Source organism: Nylanderia fulva, unplaced genomic scaffold (genome assembly GCF_048542155.1).
Source record: "Nylanderia fulva isolate GAGA-0341 unplaced genomic scaffold, ASM4854215v1 Scaffold25, whole genome shotgun sequence".
Taxonomy (NCBI): domain Eukaryota; kingdom Metazoa; phylum Arthropoda; class Insecta; order Hymenoptera; family Formicidae; genus Nylanderia; species Nylanderia fulva.
Window position 1 is genome coordinate 2,510,239 of NW_028190314.1, and position 12,990 is coordinate 2,523,228.

The 12,990-nt window shown below is 30.3% G+C and overlaps 1 long non-coding RNA gene across 1 annotated transcript; it reads left to right on the forward strand.

Annotated features, from left to right (window-relative positions):
* Positions 1-5,393: 5,393 nt before the first annotated feature.
* Positions 5,394-10,877, forward strand: LOC114940717 (uncharacterized). The gene is made up of 2 exons (XR_003821522.2): positions 5,394-5,609; positions 6,754-10,877. It is a non-coding gene; the product is annotated as an uncharacterized LOC114940717 (long non-coding RNA).
* Positions 10,878-12,990: the final 2,113 nt, after the last annotated feature.

Genomic DNA, 12,990 nt, shown 5'->3' on the forward strand with positions numbered 1-12,990 from the left:
ACAACTAGATATCATGCAAAGATATTTTGATAAATAATGTTATTAAATCTCATTCGCACAATATCATTTCCTTTTTTTTATCCAAAGGTATAATCAAATGGATTTTCCAACTTATTATCTCAAAAAAGATTTAATCTATCAATGAGAAATCGTGCCTGAGATTTGATGTTATCTACTTTGACAGTTTGTTAACATTATATCATTTGATATCGTAATTGTAAAATTGTTTGGTTTATCACAAAGAATAACGAATTAAAATGAGTACTTTATGTGTAATAAATGTAATGATTTAGTATTAATTATAAGCATAATTAATTAAAATTTTTTTCTTTCAGTTATATAATAAAAAATATAAATAAATATTATAAAATATATGTAAATCTAATATATAATATTAAATAATTAAATTATATATTAAATATTTAATAATATACCCAGCATCAAAATTAAAACATGTCCAAAATCAGGACATAAGACGTATTTAAGACATCTTTTAGGTATATCATATTCTAAAACGTCTTAAAAACATCTTACATTTCAATTTTGGACATGATGCTGTCTGCGATGATAATAAAATATTTTAATATTATAAAACATTCTCAAAAGAGAAATATTTATAAGTATTTCATCATTTACACTACTTAAAAAATCATTGTCAAAATTTGTCAATAATTTTATTTCTTCAGTTATTGAAAAAAATTAAAAAAGTATTTTAAATATAAAAATATAAAATATATATTATATAATATTTTTCAGTTAAAATCAATATAAAAAATCATATAACAAATTCGTAGAATAAAAATCAAATGTGGTGTCGATAATGTATCTTAAGATATTACGATAATGTATCTTAAGATATTACGATAATAACAAATTAGAATGATCTTATAATAGAATCTCTTATGGTAGAAAAGGAACTATGTCGAACAAAATAATATAATGATATATGTTCGTTTTTAACCTTGATATGATACATTATTTCAAGTTCCTATCATCATTTTGAATATGTAAGACGAAAAGATAATTTATCTTCTCAAGAGATGGCGCCATTTTGTATTCAGCGCTATATATAACGAAGACAGACATTTAATAAAAAATATAACACACAAAGACAGTAATATAATAATATCAAAATACAATAGTAAATAATAATGTAGATTATAAAAAAATTATGCATCTATGATATATTGTTTGCTATTATATTGTTTTTATATTACTATGTTTTTGTTATATAACATTACATAATATACATATAACTTTTAATTTATATAATCTATTCAAATTACAAAATAATGTATCTATGATATTATTGTTTCTTGTTGCATTGTTTTATATTATTTTGTTTCTGTTTTTGTTATGTAATATTATATGTATTCATTTAATATTTAATTTGTATAATCTATTTAAATTAAAGTGTTTTTTTTTGTTTTTATGTGGATTTAAATCTAATATATATTATATAATATATTAAATATATAATATAAATGTATATTTAATATAATACCTAAATATTTTCATAAAGAGATGGAAATAAATTGCAATAATAAAAAATAGAACGTGTTATATTTGTATTCTTTTAAAATGTGCGAATTATATATTAGTATAAAAAATACTAATATTAATATTAAACAGTTTTATGTATAATTGCGCCAACTTCTTATATGTATATTTCAAAAAATTTATATATGTAATCAAAAGTAATCTTTGCTTTAACATTCTCTAAATAATAACAAGACTAAACTTTATATTTAAATAAAGAAAATAAAAATAAACAAGATGTATGTCGATAATAAAAAATAAATGTAATATAGTATGTAATTGAATGAAATAAATCAATGTGTTAATAGATTAATGTGTACATGAACTTTTTATAGTATGTATCTTAGATTTGTTTATATAATTTTAATAACTTTTTTTGTAGTTACTATTTCAGAAAGCATTTGCACAAATAAAATTCGGACAGTGACATAAACAGAGTTTAATATAGCTAAAGATTCTTTTACTTTTCAAAATCTCAAGATACTTGTCTTGTTCACGTAAGGCACGCCTTGTGAAAACTTTGTAACAAGAGCTAGCTGAAAGGCACTGTTTGCAAATCATTAGTCTGACGATAGAGGTGCGCTTGAGATGAGGAGGCGGAAGTCTCTTCAACATGATGTCTATATAGAAACAAGCGAATTGTGAAATAGCTTTGACAATTTAGATTCGTCGCCATTGTTTGTTCTGTAAAATTGTAACTTCTAGTACAACTCCTAGAAAACATAATCGCTAAATGAAAATCTTTTCTTTGATCTTATATAAATATTTGAAAGAATCTAGGCTATTTTTTATTCAGATGAGGGATGAAAATGTTTCAACAAGATTTTTCCAAGATAAAATTTTAAATTACATTTTACAGAAAGAAAACCAAAGAATACGTGCCTTGCAGAATGAGACGTATTGCTCCATCTAATAATTCATATTACGCGCATTTATTTACCTCTCATTTTTCTTTAAATAATATTTATTTAATTTTAATTAATAATATACATTCTATATTAGAATTGTTGAAAAAGAAATAAAATAAGTCATCGTTATACGAATCATTTAAATTTACAAATACTGAATAATATGCTTCTTTATCTGTTTGATTAATTAAATTAATAATTTTTTCCATAATATATTATCTAAAATGGCTAATATATTTTATTTAAGTTTAATGTATATAGTTCACATTGAGTGTACATTAAATAAATAATTTCATAATAAAAATAGAACATTATAGAATGTAAAATAGAATTTTATAGAATGTTGAAAATTATATATATATACATATATATTTTTATATTATTTTTATTTAGTAATATATATATATATATATATATATAATAAATAAAAAAATAAAAGTACGCTAAAACAAAATAATTTCTTTTATTGTGTAGCGCACACCGCAAATGAACATCCTACTATTTAGGTTGATTCTTATAGCGTAGCGGGAAATAAATACGAGGGATCAGCAATCCCCAAGGATCGAGTACGAAGGCGATTGCGAATAACAAGAACCCTTCGTCTAGCGCGAGTCCTGATCCTGTTAACGGGATCATCCTAACAACGTCGATGGAACCGTGAGAGAAAATTAGACGCATTTGGATTTCTTGTGGCGTTGTATGAATATATTATTTTGACGATTCGATTGAACAAATACAGATCGCAAATTTATTGTTCACGGTGTAAGTTTATTTTTGTACTCTGCAATAAAATATATTATATCAAGACTTATTTAATTATAAATTATTTAGAAAAGTATTATCAGATAAGTATTATTAATCTGATAATTATTGAGTGTAATATATAATTTATTATAAAAGAGCATAATTATATTAAAGTCCGTGCAACATAAATAATGCTTTAAGACACATTGTGAGACAAGAAACGATCGATTGTAGGATTCTTTTTTTCACGTGAGACATTTATACTGTACGTTAGGGCGATTCGCAATATGCCGCCGTGATATTTACATATGCATATCATTTATCGTATCACTAGGGAAAAGGTTCCACGCCGATAACATCCCATAGGACTCTCTATATATCCAAATCGCATTACCGTGCTGCCCATTTCGGGCTAAGCTGCGCCCTGAACGATTTGATATGCGTGAGCTATAACTGAGTTAACAATCCGATATGACAGATGGTGTTTCATGCATACCGCATCTGATCCGACCCCGTTGCTAACTCGAATTGTTCTAGTCTCGACAAACGTCAAATGACTATGACCAATGCCACATTTCTGGTATATAGATTGCAATTTAATATCTTAATAAAAATGCGGTAAAAAGCAAAGTCACGAAAGAATAGTATTTGCATTTCGAAAAAATGTTAAATTATATACTATACTATTCTTTAATCATCTACTTTCTGGAATATTTATTATATTCTCTACAAAAGAGATAAATAAGTAATGATAATTGAAATAAATAAATCTAATAAATAAAATTCATATATATGTATACGCGACAGCAGGATAAACTTAGCTACAATTTGCAAAAAAATCTGTTAACTATATACTTGAAAAAGAGACAAAGAACATCCGCGTCATGTTGCGGAGTTATTTCAAAAATTACTGCTTTTACACATTGATTTGTGAGATCTCTTCCACCCTCGAAACAACGCGACAGTTCGTTTCTGCATTTTTTCATCCACCTTATCCCGCACGGCAGTCTCTGATAACTGTTATCGGGAGAACTAAAAACTGCGGCTCTCTTTGCAATATATATTGTATATCGCCGTTTTCAAGGAAAAAATTACCAAACATCCCGAACCGACTGAGATACGATAGGAATTTGCGAGAGTCGTCGTGGGTACAATGACCCTCGAAAAACGCGATGCGCGCGCGAAAGTGCCTTTGCGAGTAGACGATAGTTACTTTTATGCTCCGTAATTATACATTCCTCTCTGACTGTCGGTTGCAAGTTTTAGGGTTGTATTTAGACCCTTCGAAACAGCGCAGGGCGACTCGTCGGCATTTTGCGCGCTTCTCCCACGATTCTCACAGTCGCGGCGTCATTGGGTTGGCGAAAACCACTTCGGTTCACGTTACAATCGACGAAAAAATTCCAACTTATTTGCGAATATTTAGTAAATTACATAATTTTTAAATTAGGAAAATTGTACAACGCAAACGCTTCGACAATTCATTGTCCTGGAATGTCGAAATAGCAAATACTTATTTACAATCATTAACCAAAACATCTCAAAATTACAAAATTGTAAAAAAATTTTCGAGAAAGAAATATATGTATATATATATTCATTATTACGATTAAATACAAGAGAATTAATCCCGTATTTTTATCTCATACGTTTTAATGATCTTCCTTGATAGCAAGCATTAGAAAAGCATTTGAAAAATTATTTAAAATATATTAGCACATTTATTATTTTTACAGTTACAAAGAAAAAATGTTAAGAACTCGAGTAACAGAAATAAAGATACTGTTATAAAATCATGTTTATCATCAATTAATTTAATGTGATATAAATTAAGTACCTTATAATTACTGCTTAAACATTCAAATATAAATAAATATCAGATAAAAATCAGTTATAAACCAAGCGTTTTTGTCGCCTGCTTATCTCATTTAAAACATACAAATTAATTTGATTTATATCGCAAAGAAATGTTTAGATTTTGTCAAAAAATATTTATAAAACTTAAGTGTTTAAATATATGTATATATCACATGATATTCGTGACTGGCAAAATTACACGTAAAGTGTAATCTAGATAACGTCGTCCACGAATTGCATTTTTCGATAATCTGCGGGAAAATTATGAAATTCGTGGTATATGTGCAATGATATTCGTTATCTTCAGTCAGATAACAACGTTATCGATAAACGCACCAAGGCGTTGCCACGCGGCATATGACGATAATTATTAGTGTACGAGCTACCCTCTACTTACAAAGGACCTATTATTAGTACGAACACGTATTACCATCGGGTTCTCCGCTTATGATCCGTAAGTGATTTTCACCATAAGCGTCCGAGGAAAGTATCGGTAAATTGAGTACTTGAGCACGAAGAAGACGTCAGCATGACAGCTCTTTCTTCTTACCTGCATTTAAGGTTTGTTTTAGAGTTCATTAGGTCATTTGCGCGCGCTTTCACTATCGTGAAACGCGCAATACGCTTTCGATAGCAAATTAATATTTCTTTTAAGTATTTTTCATCATCATTGCAATCCTTTTATATTTTTAGACAAATAATATAAAATGATGATAAACAAATTAATTGTTAAATAATTATATGAAGAATGTTAAGGCGAATTAATGAAGCGTATTAATATCAATTTTATTCAATTAAACTAATGCAAAGGAATAAGATAAATTTTTCGATTTAAAATATGTAGCATTTGCCCATAATTTGATGAAACATTTTTGTTATATATTTTTATTTAATGATTTTAAATTAATCGCTATATAAAATCAATAGAAAATTTGTTTTTTACAAAGCCGATAGAATATCTGATTTATTTTACCGATTTAAATTTTAATGCATTGCTGACTATCGTAATATTTCGTGTGCACGCGTTATGACTATTTATTATTTATGTAAATACAGATTATCCTTTGGATTTCATCAATTAATTAATGCTGTCGGATTAGCAGTTTTCAGCATCAATTACGCAAATAGCACTATGATTTGTTGATATCATTAAATGTAAATATTGAACGGAGCTGACTGCCCATCGTCACTGTGTGATGTTGTAAGAGCGACAAATTATTATATGTTTAAATATACGTATATAACATATATATAATATATGTATAATACAATATACATATTTAATCAATTTACTGTATTCAATAATACACCAGACTCATCTGATTCGCGATTCACCTCTTTAAACAGCATTACCGCATTTCATTAATTTAAATGAGATAATATTCACAATTAAAACTCTTTTAGAATTTTGTTCAGAATATACTATATGTAAGACATATTATTCATATAAACATTAACGCTCGAAGAAATAAGTCACAGATTAATGTTTACATCTTTTTAACAATTTTATGTGTCTCATATTTTTCTAAATTTCATCTCTGTGTTTTCGATGCAGTTAGAATAATAAAAATGCATGGCAACTGCGAATAAAAAATCACAAAAGATATCTACTGGACATACAAACATCATACATATCTTACGGAACAGTTCTCATTGCCCAGTTTCCAGTAAAAACACATCGACTTAGCCATTCTTTCTTGTCTAGCTTTCAAATTTCAAGGACGCAGCGGATGTATCTACGCTGTCCGGAAGGGTCACACAGCGGCGAATCCGTAGATCGTGATTAATGGAGCGGGCCGGACGAGGATCTACGTGCCGACGAATCGAGGAGCGCTTAGCGTGAAATTTACCCGATGAATTGTTCTCACAATTATCATGATCTACGGGTTCTTGGGGATCCAAGAAACACGAAAGTCTCGAAGCAGTCAGCTAATCTCTGTTCGGCGAACCCTTCACTTTGGCCACCCTCTTCCTCAGCCGCTGGCATCACTTTTCGGGGCACCTTCTCACCCACACCGGCGATACTTTTCGGCGAGGAACGTCGACGCAAGAATCTCGGAAATTTTTAAGTCGATCGCGAAACTATAATTATCCTTTAGGCTATGCGCGGAGTATGCAGCGAGTAGGTGCGCGCCGACCTTCACAACACGGTTGCCCGCGTCGAGACTTTACGTCTGCTTCTTTCTTTTACGATGGCCCACAATATGAATTTGCCTACGGTTTTCGGCTAAGAGTTTAGCGGGAGCTGCCAGAAGCAACAATAGCTCTATAAAGATTATTATTCTCGATTATTTTAATCTATGCATACGTAATGTGTGATTCTTCATACATAGATATATTGTTATGTATGTATAAAGAATTATTATGGTATGATATAAATTTAAATAATGTAGTATAAGAGAATAATAATCTAATGTATATATGTGAGATTTTCTCAAATCTTAGGAAAATTGAACTATTAAAATTTTCTAAAATATCGTTATACAATCAAATATTACTCATGAAATATCGAGAGTAAAGATTATTATTCTCGATTATTTTAATCTATGTCGTATGCATACGTAATGTGTGATTCTTCATTACATAGATATATTGTTATGTATGTATAAAGAATTATTACGGTATGATATAAATTTAAATAATGTAGTATAAAAGAATAATAATCTAATGTATATATGTGAGATTTTCTCAAATCTTAGGAAAATTGAACTATTAAAATTTCCTAAAATATCGTTATACAATCAAATATCACTCATGAAATATCGAGAGTAGAGTAATAAAATCAATTTAAGGTAAAATGATGTGAAATGTTTTTGTACAGATTTTTTTCTTAACATCATCATCTAGATAGACTTTTGAGAAGAAAGGGAATTGGTTATATGCCACCGGTTTCATTTTATGATATCTCGTGTCGATATTATTTTTTTGGCTAGCCGACGCAAGTTTTTTTTTTCTCTCGCTATAGAACCGCTTTTATTCCGCTTTGCGGACAGATTGATCATCGACGAAGACAGAACGCTGCTAGACACTTTCAAGTATCTTCCGAGGTTGCTTCCCCACATTATAGAAGAATTTTGGATGTTCGTGCAAAGTGATTTATGAAGGATTTCTTGCCCGAGCTAAAAACCATTTTGACCGGTGCAACGGCAATCTCGGTCACGGTGATTTGATCAAATCAACCCTACGTTATTATCTGCAATTAATGAAAATTGCGAGGATTATCGCGTGAGTAATATCGTTTGTGATTTACAAGAGAAGAAATTTAGTTTTGAATAAAGAAGCACGTCATAACTTAAATCGTTTGAGAAGGTGTTCATTATATTGCAATATATATGTATATGTAATGTGCAATTTTACATTACATATTATTTATATTATATCTAAAACTTAAATTTTAAATCTAATAAAATGCAATTTAATTCGATCAAAAACTTAAATTTTAAATATCAATTAAATGTGTGGTAAACATATCCTACAATATTTATAAAGAGATATATTAATTTCAAACCACAACAGAATCCAATTTTGTCTGATAATAAAACAAATAAAATTAACAATAAAAATCAATAAAATAGATATCAAATTAATTCACGATTCTGATATATTTGCCATTTATATTTCAAACATTACATTCTGTCCATGATAAAATATATCTTGAAATCTCAAGATTATCTCTTGAAAAACAAACATTTGAAAATATTAATTATTCAACAAGAATAATATAGCTCTTTTAAAATTCTAATTGTTTTTCTAAATATAAAAATGTGAATCTTTCCCTATAATTATAAATATAATCAATTAGAGAACATTAATCAGTCAAATTGATATACCCATTATGAAATATCCTCTTATAAAAGACTTGAGCTTTCGGTGAATCCGCGAATAAATCCGTCATCCCTTTTATCGTCTATTTTCTAAACTAGGATTGATTGTTGTCAGACATGGGAGCGAGAGTACTTCTCCATTTGAAGGACGACGTCACGCGAGTGTGTGATGCTCAAATTAGGGTTATAATCCCTGTGCCATCTGATATAACGTCCCCCTCGACCCGGTCACTATTTACCGATAGCATTTTAACCCTCGATTTGTCGTCAACAGCTTTCAAGTCCATTGGGAATCTCACTGAATGATTTTGCTTCGCGGGAACAACGTGCATACTCGCGTACCGTTACTTCAAAGTTTCTTACATACCTGCACGATTGAAACGTTATTTAGATTTTTATACCAAACTTAACAAGAAACTCATTTAAGACTATCTCGTATAACATATTGTGCAATTTTCATAAATAAAAAGTAAATAAAACTTGGAATGTTTTTCGAAAGTCAAGTTTGCCGCTATGTTCGAGAATGTAAACTTATCTCTCTATGTATGTTTAAAATACTCTACTTATATATTATATTAAAAATGCAGTACACAATGTAAAAGCATTTTCAAGTAGAATAAAGAACAAAAAACGTAAAATTTTCATATATTTGTAATTATGCATTTAACGATCTAGAAAAGATTGTTAGAGAAAATACAAAAAATTGTAGCTGGTGTAGCGCGACCGTAATATTTGATTTGCAAACTAATTTCCGAGTGAGAATGGACTGTTAAATAAGTATTCACAACTTCTTTTTCGCCCTCGTTTTTTTGATATACATAATTGGCTCTTTGTAACGTTGATGCGCTATAAAATCCTTGCACTTGTTTGAAAACTTTATGTTACAGTAGCATTTTGCATAAATATAAACTGTTCTTCTTGCAATGTTACATTTTATAATATACTTAAATACAAAATAATTTCGCATCGATAAAAACGAATGGTGATTTGAAGATTGAAATTTGAAATCGATAATTTTTAGAGAGTTTTTATTGTCATTATTTATTATCGCTAAAAAAATAATGTAGCGTATGTGTTAAAATAATAATTTCTTTTTCTGAGCGTGTAAACTTTTAATATTTCGAAATCTTTAAATATATTATTTAATTTTATCTTACAATTTTATCATTGACGGAAAACATGGTACTCGATATATACATGCCAAACCTGTCAGAATTGTAAATTACCGACACACAAATAAAATATGTATGCAAATTCTCGTCGTTGTCTGGAGTACTCTGGAGTACAATGTCACGCGATACACATCAAAATTGGGTCATCGTGTATATAATACAAATGGAGAAGTGACATACTATGCGAACTGAAATAAAAAGGAAAGCGTGTCGGAAAAAACAGTATACATACACACACACACACACATATATATATATATATGCACCAGGGACATATTGTAAAATGGCAAAAATATGGTCTCATTTATTATGCATTTATTATGCATTTATTATGCAATCGCTCTGTAATTTCGACATCTTCGATAGCTGTATTATTTGGAAAGCTAAAAAAGCGAGTTATTCACATAATACTTCAAAATAAATGGGCTGTATATGCAATATTTTGTTGCATTGTCGATTAATTTCTGCAAGCTATATCATAAAACCGATAGCAATTAAGATAATATAATGATTATAAAAATATAGATAGAGAAACACTGCATATAATATAATATGACTTATGACGGAGCGATAATAGCGAATGTATAATAATAACAATTGCACATTCACTGTGTCAATAAATATTCATTTAACTGTAATCACATAAATATGTCATATAATGAAAATCCTTCAAAAGTTACATATAATAATAAACTTCTGCGAAACTTAACATGTACATAAATACAAAAGTATTTATTCCGTAATAACGAATTCACTTGTCTTTTTTCTTTATGCAGGAAAAATAAAATGATATGAAATAAATCAGTCACTTGAAATATAAAATTATAACTGGATTCCAAGAAAAATGAAAATTCTACGTTCGATAACATATAATGCGAATACACGATACAACACATCGCGGTGGTCGTCGCCTCCGAAATTGCATCGATCCTTTCGGAGCGATAGTCACGACCAGTCGGGATATTTTGATAATTCCCTTTTTTGTGAGAGCATGCGCGTGTAACGCGGAAGAGATCAAAGGCTTGCCAGTAGCACCTGTCCTCTATCCCCGTCTTGTCATCCAGCGGGACTGCGCCAGGGGGCTGGAGAACCCAATGAACTCTCTCTTTCCGTGCCTCCGTTTCTCTGACATTCTCTCCCTTTCTCTCTCATTCGCCCTCTCATTCCTTCTATCTCTCTTTCCCCATTCTCCATCTCATTTTCTCTATTACCGCTCCGCATCTCTCTTTCTCTTTCCCTTGGTCCCTCAGCATCGCTCGTCACAGCTACACGCGCGCTACACAGCTTGATCAGGCTCTCCTCTGGCTGCGAGAGATTGTCTTCCTTTCGCCGTACTTTGTGGCCCCTGTCCGACGATCCCTGGATTAAATTGCAATTACCTTTATTGCGAGCGCGCGGTCTCCCTCGGCTCCGCCGCTGTGCTATATACAAAATAACGAAGAGCTGATGATTTTCGGATCGCGCGGACCTCGACGCGAGATGCGGCAGCCTCCGGTGTCGCGGGTCGGTGGAGGTTCTCTCCCTGTCGGAGGCCCGGCGGAAGTGGTAAATTGCTTTTAAGCCTTTCTGCCTCTCTTGCACCGCTCGGTTGATTGATAAGATTATAACGCGCCGCGAATCGAATAAACGAGCGCGCTCGCATTTAAGAGAGAAAGAAAGCTCCGGTTGTGTCGTCTTCTTATTACACGCGGATATTAAAGCTCGTCTAGTTTAGAAATACGCAAATCTCTGATTATACACTCTGGCAAACTGGTACCGCGCTCGAAACGTCAGGTGGAATGTAATGTAAAGGGGATAACAGCTGCCAGCTGTTTAATTATATGTGTTAAAAGAAGTGTGTGATTATCGCGGTTTTGATTTATATACAAATACAAATACGAGAATTGTTTGCACATTATATCACTTTAATATGCAGAAAATTGAAGTGCTCCGACTGCAGTATCTATATTTGTCGATTCAACATTTAATTATAACATTTATCAATATTTATCAGAGTTAAATTATGCAATTTATAGATATATATATATACATAACATATTTATTTTTTTGTATCATAAATTGAGCTATGTATTCGTAATGAAAATATTGTAAGATACTAAAGACACTTTTTGCTGCGATTGATATATCATCGTCATTTCATACAGTATATATATGTACATCCTATTAAAACTTATAACTTTAAAATAGAAACTATTATTATAGACATGTTATTACGCAGAAATTGCAAAGGTAAATTAAAATATTCATCCGTATCTATACATGCATTGCGTTGAATATACATAATCATCATTGAAAATGTTCAAGTTTAACGAAATTTAATAAACAAGATAAAAAGCTGCCGATATGTTGTATAGTTTGTATAAAATTATACGCAAATTGTCAGCGATTTTGTTGTAAAAGTAAACGATTTTATACTTACTTCATACATACACCCAGCAAACACAATATATAAATGTTATATACTCAAGCATGTTACATGTAACGTACATGTTAGTTGTAATTTCCCACTCATAGATGTAACATTTTTAATATTACATATATTACATTGTAGTTATATTGTCATTATATCCCAAGATAGCACTGACTTATCAATACATCAATGTGCTATTTGGTATATAATTACAATATAACTACAAGGTAATATATGTTATATTAAAATGTTACATCTACGAGTGGGAAATTACAACTAACATGGATGTTACATGTAACGTACACGTTATATTATTTGTTATATTCCGTTTTATTATAGCAATGTAACAATTATATATCGGTGTTTGCTGAGCATATACTTACTTCTTAAGAAATATATTTACTTCTTAAATCAATAAATCCGATTCTGATCGAAACACCCTGATAGCGTATTAAACACGCGGTTGCACTGTGTTGTGTTGTGGTACCGATATGTGGTGTATGGCAACAAGAGGTACATGCGGTTTCGAATGCCGC